The sequence below is a fragment of the Heptranchias perlo genome, chromosome 8, assembly GCF_035084215.1.
Source record: "Heptranchias perlo isolate sHepPer1 chromosome 8, sHepPer1.hap1, whole genome shotgun sequence".
Lineage (NCBI taxonomy): Eukaryota > Metazoa > Chordata > Chondrichthyes > Hexanchiformes > Hexanchidae > Heptranchias > Heptranchias perlo.
The window spans coordinates 12483711-12502007 of NC_090332.1; positions in this window are offsets into that span (position 1 = coordinate 12483711).

The following is an 18297-nucleotide window of genomic DNA, read 5'->3' on the forward strand; positions in this document are numbered from 1 at the left end:
TTTTAGCAGAGGTGCTAACTCATTTAAAATAATGAGGATAATGCCGGCATTAAAATGGCGGACAAAGGAATGTCGTCCAAACATTAAACACTCGGCCACAAATATCACAATCATTTCCAGGCTAATGCCATCGGATGAAAGAGGTACCATGTCCTGATAACATGGATCCTGAAATCCCAAGGGAAAACATAGAGGAAATGGCAGAGGTGGGGGCCTATGCACAAAAGGCCGGAGTCAGAGGACGGAAGGGCACAGGAGGGGACTTCAGGCTTGTGGGGTTCAAAATCCCTTTAACAAAAGACATTTGAAGGAAAGGGTTAACTGTACCCCCTTTAAACAAAGACATTTGAAAACCTACAAACACAGTAATGTGGTAAACTGTGTTCTCACAAATCCTGTTTTTCCCTCAATGACGCTGATGGCACTGGAGAAGTGTGAGTTTCGGGATCGAAGACATCGTACTGAGGATAGACATCAAGATTATTAAATAAATAAGCTAGATGGATAATATTGAGCTTAAAGTGTTGTCAGGTTTTCAAAACACATAGGCTTTTGGAAGCACAAGCTTTTCAACACAGCAGGGGGTAATGTAAGAAAAGGCAACAAGGATATACATCAAAGGCTTCGGACCAGGAAAGCAATGATAGGTGTGAAAAGGCATTGGCCCCTTCATTCCTATCTGGTTATCTGTTCAACGAACTGGGATTTGTAAAACATCAAATAGTATTGCATCCAGCATATGGTCAAATGGTATAAGGAGTGGATTTGAAGTCATTGAAGCAATCAAAATTGGAGATGTAAGAACCATTAAGAATGTCTGTGCATAGAAATGAAAGGGGCTATCTCTACATGAAAGGCCATAAACAGAGACAGTAAAGGGGCCTTTTACATTCCATGGTTCGAGCACACGGTCTTTTCTACATCAAAAGGGTCTCCAGTCAATGATCAAAGCCTAAACTGTCAATCATTGAGGTATGTAAATGATACATTTAGCAACAGGGAGTGATTGGACAAAAAGAATGACCCTCCCCAATCCTACGTCCCATTGGTAAAAAAAAAGTATAAAAATAAGACTTTGAGAGAAGAACAGTCTCCTCACCACCCGGCAGTCAAAAGGAACGCACACTGCAGTTGAATATCACGCAAGAAGAAGAGGACCTCGAGGACTGAAGAGCTGATCAATCTTCAAGCCCAATGAGCAAAATCCTTGGTTTAAAGGTTGTATATGTATTAATGATTTGCCTGGTGTGTGTATGAATTGTTAAGTAATTACATAATAACATTGTGAATTATTAAGTGTATAATGGGACATTATAAGAACATAAGAACATAAGAAATAGGAGCAGGAGTAGGCCACATGGACCCTTGAGCCTGCTCCGCCATTCAATCAGATCATGGCTGATCTTTGACCACAACTCCACTTTCCTGCCCGATCCCCATATCCCTTGATTCCCCTAAAGTCCAGAAAACTGTGTATCTCAGCCTTGAATATATTCAACAACTCAGCATCCACAGCCCTCTGGGGTAGAGAATTCCAAAGATTCACAACCCTTTGTGTGAAGAAATTCCTCCTCATCTCAGTCTTAAATGGCCGATCCCTTATCATGCAACTATGCCTCCTAGTCCCCCTAGTTCTAGACTCGCTAGTCATGGGAAACAACCTCTCAGCATCTCTCCTGTCCAGCCCCCTCAAATCTTATATGTTTCAATGAGATCACCTCTCATTCTTCTAAACTCCAGAGAGTATAGGCCCATTCTACTCAACCTCGCCTCATAGGACAACCCTCTCATCCCAGGAATTAATCTAGTGAATCTTCACTGCACCACCTCTAAGGCAAGTATATCCTTCCTTAGATAAGGAGACCAAAACTGTACGCAGTACTCCAGATGCAGTCTCACCAAAGCCCTGTACAACTGTAGTAAGACTGCCTTACTTTTGCACTCCAACCCCCTTGCAATAAAGGCCAACATGCCATTTGCTTTCCTAATTGTTTGCTGTATCTGCAAGCTAACTTCTTGTGTTTTTTGTATGAGGACACTCAAGTCTCTCTGAATACCAACATTTAATAGTTTCTCACCATTTAAAAAATATATAGGAAATATAGAGGAAAGTCATATATATGGTTTGATTTTGCTTCATGAATGCTCGTATGAATGATAACATCATTAAATAATTACTTTTGAGCAACGAAACTACCGTGTGTGAGGGTGAATTTCTTTGCTTGACTATTTGTCCATTGTCCAAGAATCACAGGAAATAAAGAATTGCCTACAGGCTGGAGGAGGCTGCGACAGTGAAGTGCGGTGAGACCGTGGAGGTGACTGAAGACGAAGGTGAGGATTTTAAATTCAATGGATTGGGGCCAGAGAGTGAGTGTGGGTCAAACAAGATGAGGTGACCCTGGGTGCTTCTATTTTGTGTGATGTTAATCAGGTGACTCGCAGAGCAACACTCCTTGGTATTTCTGACAATCTTGAATTGTTGGTTAGCCAAGTAATCATAGGTTGGTGAAGAAAATATGGATGATCAGCACCTCCAGGGTTTGCGAGCGGCATCTCCAAAGTAATATAATGATTGGGTTGGCCAGTATTAGTTCATGGACTACTTCACTCACAGAAGGCAACACTGGTGATGTGGTGTTGCCAGCTGGTACAGAGTAGATGATGCGTTGAAGGCTGATAATGGCTGTAGATGGGCCCTAACCAAAGTCCTCTTTTTGGCGCCATACAGTAGGGGCAGTAGCATGACAGCACGAAAGATTCAAACCATAGTCTGTCAGCTAACCGTTCTAATTGCATCATGGGTGCTGTTGAAGGATGGACAGAATGGATGTGATATGGCCTTCTGAGGTAATGTTGCTGTCATGGTGGAAGATGCTATCTAGGTAGGTGAACAGCTCAAAAGAGTCAATAATGGTTAAACCCTGCGGAAATGTTCTGTTTTACTCTGCGCTTTTGGCTTTGTTGCAGTAGGACGTTAGATAAAAGGCAATCTAGATCTCCTGCCACTGCATGTCAGCAAATGGACATCAAAGAGCTTTCCGTCCAGTATTCCTCCACCTTATTGGTATTGCCTTTAACAGCATTCAATCAGTATCATGTCAGCCTGAATACTTAGCAGGAAAATCTCAGTGAGGTTTATGGGCTAGGAATACACTATGGGGTAGATTTTGACCCCCCCCCCCACCCCGCCCCCAGTGCAGACTTTGGGCAGCTGGTCCGATAGGCTCCACGGGAGGCCCAGTCCATTTTGTGGGCCGAGCCTCATTAGCATTCGGCCAGTGGGCGGAGAATGAGAGCCCCAGGACAGCCCGCCGGCTCCAAGCCCTCGGAGTATCAGACGGTGCGGACAGTTTGCGGGCCAGTAGAAAGTAGGTTCCTGAGGGGGGGATCCGATTTCCAGGGGGGGGGGGGTGTTGTTTGGGAGGTGGGGGGTGGGGGGGTTGCCGGGAAGCAGAGCAGCAGCAGCCCAGGCTGGGTTTGTGTGGTGTGGTCCTGCTCCTCCCGGCCACAAAAATACAATATAACCTACCTGTGGGCTCCTCATTGGCTGGACCGCCAACTGATACTGCGTGGGGCATGCCATAGGACTCCGATTTGCATCTTAAAATTGTTACTACCTGACCCAGGCCACGCCTCCGCAAAGCCGGGTGGGAGGGAGGACACCAACAGAGGGGTTTGGGGGAGTAAGTCATTCCCTACTGTTTATTTGGGGTACTTCCACCCCATTTTCTCCACCTCAAAATCTCCACCCCGATCTTTGTTTTTGAAATGAGTAGGACATTAATGGATTGGTGGCATTAGTAATAATTGGCAGTGATTATTCCATTGTGCCTCGTCTAAGGAGCTGCGCTTCCCCGAACCTTTCATTACCCTGGTTTTGGAACCCTTCAAAAAAGAAAACCGGAATGGGAAATTAGGGAGAACAAGGGACAAACTTTTCCTAGATGGGAAGCTTTTTTTTTAACATTATTGGATGAACGTGAGCTACAGGGAGCGATCACCAAACTTTAAGGGATGATGATGTCTACAGCTGGTCCTGGGTAAAGAGTCGGCCAGCCTCCAGGCACCACACCTCAAGGCTCCACTTCTACGTTTCTCAGTAGCAGAGTCGGAAAAATGGAATACAACAGCTTCTTTCCCCCAAACCTCCTCTCGGTGGCTGGAACAGATCCAGCAGTCTTGAGGTGTCTGACCTTTACGCACAAATTAGGAGCATTCTAGGTTTCTGAAAATTCAATTAAGGACTAGGCCTGGCAGCATTTGAAAAAAAAAAGCTAGCAGGTGCACAGCGTGATGTATTATAAAACATTATTCTGTCTGGTCCGTGATGGAGGAAACAGCCTCCAGCGTTGTAAAGCTGCCTGAGCTGCTAAAGTGGTGTAGTTAACTCCAACATAACCAGACTTTCCCAAAGGGCAGAGCTTTAGTGACAGAGCTAACGGGACTTTGTCAGCCATACAGAGACAACTGAATCGATATTACACCTGGCCCAGAATTACCTCGGGACTGCTCCCGCTCCACCGCCGTAACCTCACCCTAACTTCGCCAGAAGTGCGACGGAAGTCCCGATTTGTGCGAGGTCTCCACTGCACTGCCAGTGAAATTAGGCTGGGACCCAGATACCCACTGAGTCCTGGCCTGCCCTTCCAGTTTCCAGAGGTCCTCGTTTGGATTGGAAACGTCGTCCCCTGCCAACGTGGATGCCCCGCAACGCAGAGGGAGTGTTCGGGGCAGGGGACCCTCAGGTTGGGAGTTTCCTTGTCCTGGTTTGGTGGAACAGCGGTGGGCTGCTACACCTGATGGGAAGAGGTATACTGGCCGGCATGAATGAGACCTAACTGGACAACCGAAATTTTGCAGCCTGCTAATAAAGGGGGTTGATGAAGAACATGAAGTGTCTCTCCACAGAAGCAGCCACGCCCTCGAGGCACCCAACCTTTGCCGGAATTACCGCACAAAATGCACTCCTGGTGACACGAGCGCCCGCCGGCAATATTTAAATGAGGGCACCTCCCCCACTACCCCCGCATACACTGGCCGGGTCAAGGAGCAGAGATTCTCGTTGATGCCATCCCGGCACTTACTGTGGGAGATCGAGACTGTTGACTTTCAGGCCTCCTACTTCCATCACTCTATCAACACTGCAACATTTCGACCCTGCGATACAGGAGCTTACCATCAATCAGTCTTCAAGGGGACTGGATTTAGCAGTGTAAATGCAGGGAGACTACTCACAGAGGCTGCTCTCCCATTATCCAAGCTAAATGCATCAATGCCAAAGTGCCTTTAGTGAAACCTTTCACCTTGTCTGCTCAGCCTACAAGGCACCTTCCTCAGAAAACCAGTCACCTTCATGTTCAATCACGTTGAGAAGCAGCTCTCAAAAAGCCTGGTGGAAATTGATTGAGATTGATAAGAGTTTTGTTAACCAAAGGTATTAAGGGATACGGAGCTAAGGTGGGTATATGGAATTAGGTCACAGATCAGCCATGATCTCACTGAATGGCAGAACAGGCTCGAGGGGCTAAATGGCCTAATCCTGTTCCTATGTTCCTAAATTCTGCAAAATTGAGTCAATGTAGAAATGATATCATTCCCACCTAATTTCAATATATTGATGATGTTCCCACCTGTTTGAGGTGGAAACTTTTAATGTCCATCCCAACGTCAATCAGTGAAACCTCCCAGAAAGGGCAGAGATCAGGTCGAACTGATCCCCACCCAATTTCCCAAATTGTTACATCCCACCTGCACCCATTTCCAAGGAGTAACAGACACCAAAATTGGCCCTCTGGATATTTTGATTTTGAGAAAGAAAAAATGACGGGCTAAAGGGTTTCGGAAAAACATTTTGAGCAATTTGATTGGTTCAGTTCGTATATTTTTTTAATAGGTAGATTTTCATCGATTCTCATAATGAGTGTTCTAATTTGTCGATCTTTTCCAAAAAGCGGCGTGGACCCGATGGGCCGAATGGCCTCCTTCTGTGCCATAACCTTTCAATGATTCTATGAAAAATGAAGCTTGAACCAACCAGCTGCTAGAAATGTGCATATAATTTGCCAACGCCAAGTATGAATGGCCAAAGTGTGAATCCTGAAGCGTGACAGACAGGAAATACATGTAAATATACATTATTATAGTATTAAAAATAGATAGCTAGACAGATAGACAGACAGACAGATAGACAGATACATTGATTGCCCCCATTCAGGCACTAGAAATGTTCAGTAAAAAAGAGACAATCTAGGACACCAGCAATCAATGTTAACCAGAGACTTGAAACAAAACTTAGAGAAGCTCACTGCTATCCTAAATATATGATGTGGAGATGCCGGTGATGGACTGGGGTGGACAAATGTAAGGAGTCGTACAACACCCGGTTATAGTCCAACAGCTTTATTTGAAATCACAAGCTTTCGGATCTTTGCCCCTTCGTCAGCCTTTATGCAACTTCTCCTCACTTCACCTGACGAAGGAGGAAAGCTCCGAAAGCTTGTGATTTCAAATAAAGCTGTTGGACTATAACCTGGTGTTGTGTGACTCCTTACATTTATCCTAAATATAGTATGGAATAGCATCGTCCCGCTCCCCTTCATGTACTTTTGAACTTTGCACTTTTGTCCGATTTTCAACTTCCAGCATTCAAAATGAGTCATTATGTTCAAAATTTAAAAAATGATTAATTGACGATTCACCCCCTTAATAATTACGAATTAAGCTGAAAGTGATTCAGAGTTACAATTTGTTAGAATCAGAAGTGTTAACATCATAAAAATGCAGGGTTGGATGAGGTGGGATTCCTACAACGATAAGGGAACCTGATTCAGAGTATAGGGCGACAGAGAGAAATAAATTATGAGATCCTACATTCCTACTGCTGCCATATGTGGGCCTTCTGATTTAGGGTTAAACCCAATAATTATTCCCGAAAGATGAATTCCAAAATTAGGGTTAAAGCTGATGAAACCTGGAAACGTCACTGTTACCTTCTTGCAGTTCTGGTGTGACACATGCAGCCACTTTCCCATTTGGATTAGCGAGCTCTTCATTATCTCTCTGCACCGACATGCTGTCGACGTAGAGCACACGTACAATCATCTGAGTCATAGACAGCTGAACAAAGGTCCTGGGGGAAGAGGCATTGAGAATGCAGTGAATGACGTACATCAACTGACAAAGACAATTATGTTTATCTACTTAAAGTATCTTATTTGCTCCTTCCCAAATTTTGTCGTTAACTGACGTGATCTGTCTAGGGCTCAGAATGCCATAATTTGGTGGCATGGACCATTATCGTAGCCCAGTTGGATTCCTAGCACAGCCCCCCCTCCCCCACCAACACCCCTCTCCCCAGCAGGATCTTGCCTTTGGAGGTGGGGCAGGAAAGTTGGTTGTCATGGTCGAAACCTTCTGGCTTCTGTTGGACAACAGTGGCCAGAAGGTCTCCAGGCCCAAGAATCGCAGGGAAGGCTGTAAAAAGAAGGTGGCACTTACCTTTTCAGGCCTCTTCCTCTCTTCCTCAGGCTCTGATTTGAGGGAGGGGTCCGGGGCGGAAGTCCCAGTGTCGTCCCCTTTGGGTCGCCCATCCACCTGTTGCGCACGCAGCGAAACCATACGAAAATGAGTCAGGGTGGCTGGGAGTGGTCCCTACCGCCTCATTTAAATGGGAATAGTTAGCCTGCATTCATTGCAAGTGCAGGCCCTGCTTCACCCTTTGGGGGAAATCCTGGGACTACATGAAGGAGTGGAGAGTCAGTATCGCCGTCCCCTTTTTCTTCACCTTTGTACCCAGGAAAAGACATTTCCCCAGGTGTTGATCCCAAGAAACCTGGCCCTCTCTGTACTTAAAGAAGGTTTACAAAGCCAACAATATATTTTAATGTTCGCGGGAGGCTTTGGGGATTGAAAGGTACATCAGTGTGCATATTGTTCGATCAGTCGCTTGAAATTTGACACAAAACAGAATACTGACATCTTCTGACCATTAGGGGATCAGCTCATCTTCCTTGAACTGATGGATAGGCTAGTATATCTACTGCAATCAATTCAATAACAGTGCAAAAAAAAACTGTGATTTCTGGAAACCTTAGCAGGTCAGTTAGCACCCGGGGAGAAAAAGGGTTAATACTTTCGATGTGACCTTCCCTGTCTAAAACATTGACCTTTCCCTTCCAGATGCTAGTTGACCTGCTGTGTATTTCCAGTATTTTCTGGGTTTTTTTTTCAAATTAAATTAAGAAGCTGGTTACTTGTGGGATTGAACTCAGGAGGTGTTATACGTATGTAAAACCAATTGAAAAATAAATCATGACCGGTAGGTCCCAGCTCAACAAACTGCAGTTTCTGCCTATTAATACTTAATGAGGTGCACAGTATTCATATGCATTTTACAGCATGTATCAGTCATTAATATTCTCCAGACAACCAAAGAGAAATACTTTCATAATTACAAATGTGGCCAATCAATGGAGGGGGAGTTTTGAATAAATTTGAGACAAATTCTGCCTCAGAGTTATTCAGCCTCTTAGGTGTGAAGCCCGACAGTTCGACCAAAATAATTGAAACAGGCTTTTGGCTTTATGCAATGGAAGTATTATCAGTGAGAAATCAGCAGAGGGATACAGCTCTCAAATTGACTTTGGGAGGCCCAGGATTCAGGCATCATGTAACAGGGGCCCATCCATGTAGCAGGAGCCCATTGACATAACAGGAGTCCAATGGCCCATTTGTGTAACTGGAGCCTATTTATGTAACAAAGGCCCCATTCACGTAACAGGGGGCCAATGGCCCATTCATGTAACAGGAGCCCATTCATGTAACAGGGGCTCAGTCATGCAACAGGGAGGTTTTAGAAAGCTATTTTCTGGGGATTTTGCCAATCTTCCGTCGATGTTTTACCATAGGGAGCTCCTGGGAACTTGATACCTCCAATGCCTCTGCTGCCCTGAATTTCACATCATTCAAACTCTGAAGACATCAATGATTGCTTAGCCATATCTACTGTTGTTCTAATCTTTTGCAGAGGTAAGTACCATTCCTGAGTGTGATGAATGATTTAGGAATTCCCTCCGTTGTCAGGAAAATTTCATCTAACTATGGCACTCATTGGCGCATAGATAGTTTTCTCTTCTAACTCTAGTACCATCTCTGGTGGATGAACAGTGCAAAAATGTGTGATATTATCAACAACAACTTGCATTTATACAGCCCCTTCAAAGTAGAAAACGTTCGAGGGCCCTTCACGGAGGTGCAATCAGACAAAAATGAATGCCGAGCCAAAAAGGAGATATTAGGAAGGGTGACCAAAAGATTGGTCAATGAGGTGAGTTTTACGATGGGTCTTAAAGGAGGAGAAGGTGGTAGAGAGGAAGAAAGATTTGGGGAGGGAATTCCAGAGTGTGAGGCCTAGACAACTGAAGGAACAGCCACCAATGATGGGGTGAAGGGGGGTGGATGTACGAGGCTAGAGTTGGAGGAAGGCATTGTTTTGAGGAGGGGTTGTAGGGCTGAAAGAGAAAGGGAGGAGCGATGTCAAGATACCACTTTCATTGAAGACCAGGTTAACTGAGATGAACTGCAGATACTGCACTTTTGCCTTGGGGGATATTCAGGAAGAATAAAATTACATTGAAGAATGATGTTGGATGGAATGTTGCATCAACAGAGTTGCCCCTCTGACCTTTTCTTTTCTGTTGTTTTCTGCTACATTTTTCAACTGTTGCACTTTTTTTAATGCTGCAAGAATACTTCCTTTGTTGCTGTATCGGAGGGCCATGTGTTTCCTCAGTACCTGTCCAGTAACGGTACATATTCTTCACACTGGTACCAAGGGGCATCTTTTTAGATCAACAAACCCTTTCCCACAGACTTTGATACATGAGAGGTTATTAACCAAGCTTGGCTGGAAAAGCACTTGTTCTTATTAGTTTTGATTCAGTATGTAACATTCCCAGTAGTAATGATAACATTAATGTTTGACTATTTGAAAATAAAAGACTGACAATGAGGAATGCTACAAATCTCACCTTCAATTTAGATGTTTTCCCCTTTGTTTGAAAATAAAAAGTTTACTTCTGTTAATGTTATTGGTTCTTCATAACAATTTTTAGCTTCAAACCTTCACCGTTGAATATCATTTTCATTGTTAAATGATTGTTCAAAGTTCTTTTCTGGACCTCTCACCCGACTGGTATTAGGGATTAGCAGTGAACTGACTCCACATCCACACTGGATCAATTTTTACGAGCATGAATCTTCAAAATGTTCCCACTTTGAATCACCTCAGATTCAAATTATTCGGTCCCTTTAAAGTCCAGTGGAGCACATGAAAAAGGTTTTCATTTTGTACATCCCAATATTTGTTTCACGGGCCAGTGGCTGGAGCTTATAGCTGGAACTAATGCAACAGAGCTTGATGACTAGTATTTCAGTCAGAGATAGGTTCAAATCCCCGGTCTAGAATCATAGAATGGTTACAGCACCGAAGGAGGCCATTCGGCCCATCGAGTCTGTGCCGGCTCTATACAAGAGCAATCCAGCTAGTCCCACTCCCCCACCCTATCCTCGTAACCCTGCAATTTTTTTCCTTTCGAGTACTTATCCAGTTCCCTCTTGAAGGCCATGATTGAATCTGCCTCCACCATGGCCCCCCCCCACCAACCCCGGCAGTGCATTCCAGATCCTAACCACTCGCTGTGTAAAAAAGTTTTTCTTCATGTCGCCTTTGGTTCTTTTGCCAATTACCTTAAATCTATGACCTCTGGTTCTTGACCCTACCACCAATGGGAACAGTTTCTCTCTATCTACTCTGCCTAGACCCTTCATGATTTTGAATATCTCTATCAAATCTCCTTTAGTGGAAAGCATGTCAACTCTGGAGGTCTAGCGACAGATTACACATGTACTTTATGGTGGTCTAGCATAGGAATGCAACTGTTTTCCTTTGCAGCGTTGCTGGAGTATTCAATTCTGAGGAGTTGCTGGTTTCGATACTCCCTTGTTGAGTAGTTGTACGCGTATCAAATATGTGTTAGTATAAAGTTGATTACACATTCCTTGGTGGTATAATGAACAGAGGAATACATGTTTTCTTCCATGGTGGTTTAGGAAGATCATGGTGGCTGTATCTCCACCAAATCCCTGGTAGCTCTTTACAGCCAATGAAGTACTTTTTTTTTGAAGTGTAGTCACTGTTGCAATGTAGGAAACGCAGCAGCTAATTGGGGCACAACAAACTCCCACAAACAGCAATGTGATAATGACCAGATAATCTGTTTTAGTGATGTTGGTTGAGGGATAAATATTGGTCAGGACACTGGGGAGAACTACTCTCCTTCAAAAATAGTACCATGCCGTCCACCTGAGAGGGCAGGTGGAGCCTCAGTTTAACATCTCATCCAAACGAGAGTGCAGCACTCTCTCAGTATTGCCTGGACTTTGTGCTCAAGTGTCTGGAGTGGGACTATGAACCCACAACCTGCTCAGAGACAAGAGTGCTACCAACTGAGCCACGGCTGACACACAAGAGATATGTGGAAAGGTGGTGGTGAAGGCCCATCCTGGTGAAACCAATGTCCTTTGTGTAATGGGCACCCTCAGATCCTCACAGCTCACATTACTCAGAGCAGAACCACCAAGTTCAGATGGAGTGCTGGTTACAGATGGATAAAACAGATTAACAATCACTATGATCTAGGCCATACCGGGATCAGACTCCGTAATAGGTTTATAGAATCATATGAACGTTTCAATATTCTCTGCCATTTTAAAATGAGATCCACTGACTACAGAAACCAAGAATTGAACCTGGAACTTTCCCGTCCTCACACTGGGCAATGCCTGTACCAAATGAGCCACCAGGAGAGCTCGGTAGTCCTTTTAACATTGCTGTCATGTTTAGCGCAGTCTTCCTATCCCTATTAGACCCAGTGACTGCATTAATCATATAGGCTATTTTAAGTCTAAGCATAGACTTAAGGGTGATTTGATCAAGGTTTATAAGATAACGATGAGACTAGATTTTGTTTGTGTAGCCCAATTGTTTTAACTGAATAGGTTAGGGAGCACCAGGGGTCACTCTTACAAGTTATGTAAGAGCAGAACTAGGTTATAAGTGAGGAGTTGGTTCTTTTCCCAGAGAATAGTGGACCTGCAGAACATGTTGCCGGCTCGTGCAGTGAACACCGATTCGCTCAGTTCCTTCAAGCGAGAGGTGGACCTGTTTCTGGCTGGGGTGGAGATCACCCTGTACAAGAGGTAAATACCTTGTAGTGTTAATCAGGGCCCAGGATAGTCTCCTGGGCTTGTTCAATCACCTAAGGAGGTTGGAGAGGAATTTTCCAGATTTTTTTCCCCTTTAATAGGCCTGGGTTTTTATCTGATTTTTCACCTCACCCAAGAGATCACATGGCGCCGAATGGGGTGGGGAGTGTGTGTACTGCGATGAACAAGGCATCGCAAACATGTGGGACAGGCTGGATGGACCAGTAGGCCTTTTCCTATCTTTCATTTTTCATATGTACGTATGACACGGAACAGCGTGCAGACATAGTTGCGACATTGCAAACATTGACTTGTGATGTTTTAAAACTTCCCTGACGAGGAGGTCTACTATGGTCTCTGAAACAAATAAAAATATTATGTTCAGGCTTTTCCCCGAACGTTTCCAGCCTTTGGTGCCAAGGAAGCTCTCATCAGAAAGCTTCAGAGGCTCCTCTTTTAGTCATTTGGTTGCTTAATTTGCATGAATGTTTTATTGGACGGCTTAACTTACCACCAACGATACGACCACTACAGTGAAAACGGAGCATGCTGAGCCAGCACAAAGCGAATAAATCAACAGATTTATGGCTAATTTACTGCCAAAAAAAAGCCACAAACACCTGCTGGGAGGGAACTTCAGGCCTCGCTGTCAACAAACTTTGATTAAATGAAAAACTCTGATTCATGTTAAGAGGAGGAAAAGGGGCGCAAAGTTGGACCACTAAACTTTCAACATATATCAGCGTTCCCACTGACATCCAGTGATGTCATGCAATTATGGTCATCAGCCTTGTTTAAAAAGCATTTACCTTGCAAATGAAATGAAATTAAACTGCAGATAAGCCTATCAAAACTTGTGACTCGTAGATGACAAATGAGAGCCATTTGCTTGCATTTGCAATGCAGCCTTGGAATTTATTGGAATGCTTATTCACAGCATTAAGCATTATGCACCATGTTATGGAAATAAATCTTTCTTAATGACTATGCTATTCCATTATGTTTTCTCTTGTTTTTAAAGACTTTAACATTTGAACTGTCTTTCTCTTTAAAATTACAAGGCCCATTTTAAAAAACATATATTCAGAAGCGTTAGAATCAGTTTTACTCGGACCGAAAGCAACAAAACCTTTCTCTTAATTAGTGTGGATGGGTTAGGATCTGGTCAAGGAGATAAAGTTTTTCTTGTGGATCAGCTCTTTCATTGAGGTGCTTTGTGCAAAGGCAGCTTGAATATACACAATTAAAGAATGTACAAACAAAACTGCAGTTTTTAAACCATTTATCTTCAAAATTAAATATATTTTTTCCAACAAATGCATCTCCCAATCATAGCTGATGGTGAATCAAAGGATGGAATTGTATGCCAGTATCTTCCGCGGAGATGCTCCCATTTCTAACAGCTAAACATCGACAGGTGATCAGTTACAGCCTCGTGGAAACAACGGAAATAGCCCTTTACACAGTTTCTCTGGGGCTCCTGCCGCCGACCTTACACTGAACTTACAGCAGGAGACCGGGGAACCTCCGGGGAAATTCCACCCCATAGACCTTTACAATACAGGAGGCCTTTCAGCCCATTGCGCCTGTGCCAGCTCTCTGAAGGAGCTGTCCATTTAGCCCCATTACCCTGCCCTAACCCTAACTCTAACCCCACCAGAGGAAACAGTTTCTCTCTATCTACCCAATCAAATCCTTTAATCATCTAAACACCTCAATTATATCACCCCTTAATCTTCTATACTCGAGGGAATACAAGCCTAGTCAATGAAACCTGTCCTCATAATTTGACCCTTTTAGCCCCGGCATCATTCTGATGAATTTACGCTGCACCACCTTTGTTGAAATATGCTATTATTAATGCTAACAAGGGTTGTTAATCCTTCTTAATAATAACTTCCACAATGATTCGGGCCCGAGTGTGACTGAACCTAAAGCTTTATTATAGACACAAGAACAACATTCTAATGCCGTTATACCAAACAACAAGTATTTATATAACAGCTTTCTAATACAGTTATATCAAATAAACAAGAATAGTATAACCTGTCCCTAGGAAGTTTCAGGATGATCAGACTTGGTTCGTAGGGTGTGTGAACGTCCGACCATCCTGAGAAACTGCTTCTGACTTTTAGTGGGACGGTGCCTTAGTTCTTATATCTTTCTGAAGCATATTTGCTTCTAATAGCTTATCGACATTTGTCCCATGATGTCATCTGTGTAAGACATCTTCCCCTCAAGGTGCCCATTGCTCCAGACATCTTTCAACTGTCCATTCTATGGGGTTAACTCTTTGTCCAAACCTATTCTATGGAGTTAACTGTTTGTCCAAACCTATTCTATGGGGTTAATTGTTGTCAATTCTATCTAGTTAATGGGGGAGGGACATGCCTTTATCTTTCTGTGTATTTGGATTGCTCGGAGCAGACATTTAAGATGTCTCGTCCTGTATCTGCCAATCTCGAAGGTTACCTAATTATCTGAACAAAGCTCCTGCAATTAACTTAACAGGATTAGTCTGTGCCCAGGTCCTGAGTCTTCAATTATGCCTTGGGACTTCTTGTTATCTGTTTCTGGTCTTCAGTGTTTCTGTTTCACGCTTCTGTTGTCTCTGCAATATTCCCAATCACATTGCCTGATGGCCTGATGTCAGACATATCATTTCCTGTGGAATGTTGGCTCCCTTTGTATTCTCACAGATGCAAGGTCTGCGCTTCGCTTTTTAGCTAAGCGCCTGAAGCTTTGCAGGATGGGATACGTGATTATGATTTGGTCTAGAAATTGTATTTCTTACACCCTCCATGGCCAATATATCCTTCCTGAGGTGCGGTGCCCAGAACTGAACACAGTACTCTAACTGGGGTCTAACCAGAGCTTTATATAACTGTAACATAACTTCCACCCCTTTGTATTCCAGCCACCTTGAGATATAGGGTAACATTCCATTAGCCTTTTTAATTATTTATTGTACCTGTCCACTAGCTTTTAGTCATTTCTGTATATGGACCCCTAAATCTCTCTGCTGCTCCACAGTTCCTAGATTCTTACCATTTAGAAAATACTCTGATCTATCTTTCTTAGGTCCAAAGTGGACGACCTCACATTTCCCCACATTGAACTCCATCTGCCACAGTTTTGCCCACTTGCTTAATCTATCAATGTCCCTTTGCAACTTTCTGCTCCCATCTACACTATTTACTGTGTCACCCTAACGTAGTGTCTTCAGCAAACTTGGATACACGGCTCTCTATTCCGTTAGCTCATTCATTGACTAATTTTGTATTAGTAGGTGTGGATAATGCATATCTCTCGCATTATATTTGGAAGGCAGACTTTGATGTAATTACATAATATCAGTTGAAAATAAAAAAAACTTAGAAATACAAAAGGAAAGTAAAAAGTGAGATTAGAAGAGCTACGTGAGAGTACAAAAAAAGACTAGTGATCGACATAAAGGATTTTATAAGCACATTAAAAACAAGAGGATAGCTATTAAGGGACAAAGAAAGCAATGACATAGTAGAGAATAAAAGAATGGCAGAGCTGCTTAACAAGTATTTACAGAGGAGAGTGAAAGCAAGAGTGCAGAGAAACAGATGAAGGAGCAACTCATGGATATATAAATATTAAAAAGAAAATGTTTTAAAAGGATTAATGGGAGCTTAAGTTGATAAGTCACCAGGTCCGGAATGGTTTGCACTCTCAAATAGAAAGAAAAGAAAGAAAGGAAGCCTTGCACTTATATAGTGCCTTTCAGAACCTCAGGACACCCCAAAGCGCTTTACAGCCAATGAAGTACTTTTTTTGAAGTGTTGTCACTGTTGTAATGTAGGAAATGCGGCAGCCAATTTGTGCACAGCAAGATCCCACAAACAGCAATGTGATAATGACCAGATAATCTGTTTTACTGATGTTGGTTGAGGGATACATATTGGCCAGGACACTGGGGAGAGCTCCAGTGCTTTTCTTCAAAATAGTGCCATGGAATCTTTTACACCTACCTGAGTGGGCATACAGGGCCTCAGTTTAACATCTCATCCAAATGACGGCACCTCCAACAGTGCAGCACCCTACTAGATTTTGTGCTCAAATCTCTAGAATGGGACTACGAACCCACAACCTTCCAACTCAGAGGCAAGAGTGATACCAACTGAGCCACAACTGAGGAAGGCTAGTGATGAAACAACAGAGGCACTAACCACCAGTTTCAAAAAATCTTTGTAAACAAATGTTCGGAGGGAGATAAATGTTACATCCCTGTTCAAAAAAAACAGAAAGAAGATAAACCAGATAACTATAGACCAGTTAACCTCAAATGGTAGCAAAAACACTGCTAAACATCACAATGAGGAATAACATTGGTGTATACTTTGAAGGCTATGGTCTAATCAGGGAGAGTCAACATGGATTTGTAAAATGCAGATCATACTTATATAGTATATAAATAAAGGAAATGTAGTGGATGTTTGCATTTCAAAAAAATAAAATGTTAAAGTGGTGCTTAAGAGACTTGGTGCTGAAGCATAGAAATCAAAAAGTAAGAGTGGACGGCTGGATCTCAAATTGGCAATGTGTAGTTAATGACGTACCCTTGAGGTCTCTGTTGATATCTTTCTTTTCCATACACATAAATGATTTGGACATAGGCACAGAGGGAATAATATGAATGATTACTGATCTTGCAAAACCAGGAAACATGGCAAATTGTGAGAAAGAATGCAGGAGACTGGACAGTTACATGACAAATATATTCAGTGTAGATAAATGTGAAGTGGTATATTTTGGGAAAAAGAACAGAGAATGGAAAAATAAGTCCTGATTTGGCAGGGCCTCGTGGGAAATTGGGAATGTGAGATCTCGTGCCCGTTTCTCAGTGCATCTGATTTTTGTGATTTAATGGGATGGGACTGGACCACACTTTTGGCTTGTGTATGTCCAGAGACTTTAGCACAAAACCTAGGCTGACACTCCAGTGCAGTACTGAGGGAGTGCTGCACTGTCAGAGGTGCCATCCTTCGGATGAGTCGCTAATCCAAGGCTCCGTCTGCCCTCTCAGGTGGACGGAAAAGATTCCACGGTACTGTTTTGAAGAAGAGCAGGGGGTTCTCCCCGATATCCTGGCCAATATTTATCCCTCAACCACTAAAACAGATGATCTGGTCATTTATCTCATTGCTGTTTGTGGGATCTTGCTGTGTGCAAATTGGCTGTCGCATTTTCCTACATTACAACAGTTACTACATTTCAAAGGTACTTCATTGGCTGTAAAGCACTTTGGGACGGCCTGACGTCTTGAAAGGCAGTATATAAATGCAAGTCTTTCTTTTCTTTTTAAATGGCCAATATATTCAAATATGGTTCATGAGTTTGGGTGAGGACCTGTCACCTGTAAAACTGGATGCCTCAGTAGAGCCTCTCAAAGCTGGTTTTCAGCTGTTCATGCCAGAATTCAGACTTTATTTTCAGTGGGAGTAGCAGTTTTGCATTAAACATTTTGCAAAAGTTTTTTTGCCTCCCTGGCTGCTGCCTTTTTGCATAATCATTACTTTTGCTATGTTACACTTGCATTTAAATAGCTAAATACAAGTAATATCTAGGAAGGTTGGGAGATTGGGACTCCCTGAATCAGCTCCCATGGTGTTGCATGATCTAAATGAGGAGAACCACTTTTGATAGGACATCATCCGCAGGTGATATCAAGAAACGGCTGAGTGCACTGGATACAGCAAAGGCTATGGGCCCTGACAACATCCCAGCTGTAGTGCTGAAGACTTGTGCTCCAGAACTAGCTGCGCCTCTAGCCAAGCTGTTCCAGTACAGCTACAACACTGGCATCCACCCGACAATGTGGAAAATTGCCCAGGTATGTCCTGTCCACAAAAAGCAGGACAAATCCAATCCGGCCAATTACCGCCCCATCAGTCTACTCTCAATCATCAGCAAAGTGATGGAAGGTGTCGTCGACAGTGCTATCAAGCAGCACTTACTCACCAATAACCTGCTCACCGATGCTCAGTTTGGGTTCCGCCA